The sequence below is a fragment of the Solanum dulcamara genome, chromosome 3 (assembly GCF_947179165.1).
Source record: "Solanum dulcamara chromosome 3, daSolDulc1.2, whole genome shotgun sequence".
Classification (NCBI taxonomy): domain Eukaryota; kingdom Viridiplantae; phylum Streptophyta; class Magnoliopsida; order Solanales; family Solanaceae; genus Solanum; species Solanum dulcamara.
The window spans coordinates 13,062,398-13,067,500 of NC_077239.1; positions in this window are offsets into that span (position 1 = coordinate 13,062,398).

Here is a 5,103-nt window from a genome sequence, read left to right on the forward strand (position 1 = left end):
TTTGATTTTATTTTGATTTTTCTGAGCTGAGGGTCTTTCGGAAACAGTCGTCCTACCTTGGTAGGAGTCAGGTCTGCGTACATTTTACCCTCCCAGACCCCACGTTGTGGGATTTCACTAGGTCGTTGTTGTTGTTGTTGTAACCACAATTTCAATCATGCTTCATACTAGTAAGAAGAAATTAGAAGTACCCATAAAGAATCAATACTTGAATCCAAAGGAATTATTTGGAAAGGGTTTTGGGCTCCATGGGTAGATGAACCCATGGATGAAGAAACCCACATACCTTAGAGAAGAACTTGAAGAAAAAATGGAGAGGTCTTGATGTACATGACGAAATATTGATAATAGGTCTTCAATGGGGAGCTTGAATACTAAGCTTGGGAGGTAATCTTGTAAGAGGTGATTTGGAAATGAGGAGGAATGAATTCTATGGTTTTAGGTAGTGAGAAAGTTGGAAAATAACCACATAAATCGTCAAAACCCGCCTATACATGTTCAGGGAAATGTTCAAGGTTCCCTCTCTTAAATCTGGAAATTTTTGCACAAATTGAACTATCCGAGAACAAGTCTGCGATGCGGAGATGTCCCATTTTAGTTCATTTTCTTTCGAAATAGGTAAATCGAGCTCGGGGCACACAATAACATAGTTTACACATAAAATGCCCACATCAAATGTGTTTTATGTACAATTTCCTGCGCTAGGTCAAATTTGACCAAATTTGAGTTCAACTTAAGCTCGGACAAATTTTCTCTATCAAGGAACAACTCTGCGACGCGCCTTTGTCGCGGAGTCTTCTGTTTTGGCCAATTCTTGAAAACTTTCATCTTGCGGAATATGAGTCTGAAAAATCCTCTGAAGTTATTTTCCCTCTATTTTACCTTATTATAACATACTCCAACCCTCAAAACCCACGGGACCTTAAAATAAATCTTTGAAGAATGTCTGAATTTTAAGAAGTTGCTCTACTAGGTCTTCTCTTTTTTCATCTTTTCTTCGTGGGCTTTTAAATATCCTTCCAATTACTCTACTATCATAGAGTCTAGATCTTTAGACTCCTCAATAGGACACAACACATAATCAAATTTAGGTGTTAAAGAGCGAAGGATCTTTTCTACCACACGCATATCATCTACTTTCTCTCCCTACCTTCTTAGTTGATTCACAACAGCCGTTAATCTTGAATAGAAATCCAAAATGGATTCGAATTCTTTCATTTTTAAAACTTCAAAATCAACCATTAGTGTTTGAAATTTTATCTTCTTTACTTCATCATCTCCTTGGAAAAATTTTTGTAAAATCTCTCAAGCTTCTTTTGAGGTGATTGCATCAGCCACCTTCTCAAACATGCCATCATGCAAACACTGGTGGATGATATTGAGGGCATATTGATCTTTCTTTCTTGTCCTTAACAAGATCTTCTTTTTATTTTGGGATAAAATTTCCTCATTAGCGGGTTTTGTATACCCTTTGTCAAAAATGACTTTCATTCATAGACATCATTTTTCAAAATTTTCTTTTGTAAGATGGGGGTAATGAAAGGATAGTGAACTATTATTTTTCATGGCTTTGATACCATGTTGTTGAGAAAATGATAATCCCACCCAGGATAATATCCAAGCTAAATAGCAATAGTAACAGAGTAACAACGACACCAAATATTTTAATGGAGTAAATATAATACAATAACACTGATTATAATTTGGCAGTGTCAAAAGACGACTACTCTTTTATAAGAACAACACTCTTTTATTTTTCACAACTCACAATAATATTACTCCCACACTATTTTCTCACAAACTAAAAAATAGTTTGTGGATTACTCCCAATGCTCTCTATTGCTCTTTCTATTTTTGGTGTGTTTTCGAATGTTCAATTGCTACTCTATTTATAGAGTTACTGAACCTTTTGATTACATAATTAGTGATATGTGACAACTAATTTCTAAAAAGTTTGGTTGCCAACTTTCACCAAAATTTGAGTAGCAATTTCAACAAATGTGAAAGACAATTTCAACAAAGTTTGACTACCAACTTTCACCAAAAATTGACTACTAATTGCAACAAATGTGGCTATCATTGCTACTTACATTTGATTTTTACAAGTTCTGGTTGAAGAAATGGCTGTTCTAGGCATACACATAAAAAAATTAAAGATAAGACAAAATAAAGAGTATGGGAAAACCAAGGGGTCAAAGGTAAGACTTTTTTCTTATGCAATTGTTAGTAGGGATGGAAAATGGGTGGGTTGGATTGAATATGAATTAAGTTAAAATAGATTGGATCACAATTCACCCATATAAAATATAAGTATATATGAACTTGGTGTATGAGGGGTGGGTTGGGGTGGACAAATTATTGTTGTCTTTTTGAAAAAAAATATTTTTATGTTGAATTTTTTTGACGGGGGAGGGGGTATGGGTGAGGGGTTGGGGTGGGGTGGAGTGGGAATTTTTTTAATTTTTTCAAAAAAAGAATATTTTTTAAGGGGGGGGAATGGGTGGGAGGTGGGGGTGGAGTGGAGTGGGGGTATAGAGTAGAAAAAATAATTTTTTCTTTTGTATTAAAAATTATTTAAATAATAATAATAATATAGATGGGGTGGGGTGGTAGGAGTCGAGGTATTAGCAATTTAGTTTTAATTTAATTATCTTTTTTGGTTTTAAAAAGTTTAATCAATTCATGAACCTAAGAATATGAATCACTTTTAATTTAAGATACCATTGAGACCATTGACTACAAAATCATCCAAGCAAACTGGTGAGATGAGAGAGGAATAGAGGGAGAGGTGATTCATATTTTATTTTAGATCTGATTTATTTGAATTTGGATATATTTTAATATTCAAGAAGAAAAGAGGGAGGGAGGGAGAAATAGAGCAGTGATAATATGGGTCCCCATTTTTTGGTGAATATGTGGCAGTGGTTGTCGAGGTAGTACTAAGAGCCTGTTTGGATTGGCTTTTGGCTTATGACTTATAAGCCAAAAGTCATAAAGTTAGGAGCCCATTTGGATGGGCTTAAAAAAGTAATTTTATGTATGAAGTGCTGAAAATTATTTTTATAAATAAGCAGTTGAGTGTTTGGATAAAAGTGCTTATGTTGAAAATAAGTGTTTGAATTTTAGGGTTAAAAGAATAAAAAGGGTAGTTTTGGAATTTAGTTAAAATATAAGGGATATAAAAGTAATTTCCATGGTCAAAGAAAATGACTTTAAGCAATTAGAAAAAAAAAGCTAGGAATCCTAACTTTTCATTTTTGACTGACTTTAACAACTTTATGGCTTGAAGTTAGCATTAGACAAACACGTCCAAAAGCTAAAAAGGGGCTTAAAGCTCATCCAAACGGGCTCTAGATTTCTAGCTTACGACATTTGGCTTATTTTTATTATTTTGGCTTTAAAATAAGTGCTTATAAGTAGGGGCAAATTTATGTCTTAATTTTGGGTCACAGGAACCCGTGGTCCTCCGACTAAATTTGATATATTACTTGTATAATTCTTAAAAAATATATTAAATATTAACGAAAGGAAGACATGCTCAAAGTGATTAGATGGTTCATTGGTCTGAGGGGTTGTTTCCAACCTCATGGTCTTTGGTTTGAACCTAGTCAACAAAATAGTTTGCTCGTTAATTTTTATTTTTTAAAAGAAAATTCATTGGGCTATAGTACAACATTAATTAGTAAACAATCAAACAAAAATCTATTTCAATTAAATGCCTTCTCTTTTGCTCGCCAAATTATTGTCACTATAAAATTTGGGAAAACGGATCAGATATACATACCCCTTAACTTTTCATTTAGTGTTGATATACCCTCGTCACAAAAGTGACTCACATATAACCCCTACTGTTAAAAAAGTGGTTCATATATAATATACCTCTCCCTTTACAAAAGTAGCTCATATATACTCCTACCATCACAAAAATAGCTCACATATACCTTTTCATCTAACAGAATTGAAAAAAATTAATTTTAAATTATTTTTTTATTTTTAATTATAAGAAATTATGTAGGAGTATATTTGATCTTTTTTCACACATAAATTATCATTTGACTTATTAATTATCATTCTTTGAGTTTTTTTATTCTTATTTCATTCTTTAGTGTAAAAATTGGAGAAATAAAAAGAAAGAAGTGTGAATCGAAAAAGTGAAAAAAGTAAGAAAAAATTATAAAACATTTTTTTGCGGCTATATGGTAATTTAAACAATTTTTCGGCTATATTGTAATTTAGTTGTTGTATCTATAAAAAAACATTGGAGCATTTATAATAAATTTTACAATAAAATTAGTGAGAAAAATAAATTTGAACATCAAAACAATACATCCAAATTACCCATTGAATAAAAAAATTCTAAGAAAAAACATGTGAGAAAGATCAAATATATTCCTATATGGATTTTTTTAATATTAATTTTTGCACTTTCATTAGAGGAAAAGGGTATATATGAGCCATTTGTATAACAATAGAGGTATATATGTGTCACTTTAATAATGAGGTGTATATTAGCTCAAAGTGACAAAAATTGAGGGGTATATCAAGCCCTTTTCCTTGAAATTTTAGATCTCATCTTTAAAGTAATGGTGCACCCGTATTTTTAAAATCCTAGATTCGCCTCTGCTTATAAACACTTTTTAACTTTATCCAAACACTTCAAAACAGCTTAAAAACTATTTTGGTTTAAAAACACCTAAAATAAGTCAATCCAAACGAGCACTAACTTTCACATTTAAAGAAAGTGAAGGAGAAGATGGTAGTGGTGCTTTCTATATGAAATCGAAAGTAACAAGGGAGAGAGAGAGGAAGAGTGGCTTAAGAAAAGATAAAAAATAAAGGATGAATAGTGGTTGCAGCAACGGTGACGGCAACAATGAAAATGATGGTGGTGTTGAAAGAAATTATGGCCAAGGAAGAGAGAGATCAAAATAATAGCCAAAAGTACCTCTCTCACGCATTGATAATATGTGTATTGCACCTTCTTTGTCATGTCAGCAAAAAGTATCTAATAGGTACTCATTTTGAACAGTGAAAGTGTTCAATAGGAACAAATTCTAAATACGGTATCAAAGTGAAATATGCTAACAACTTTAAGGAATTTTG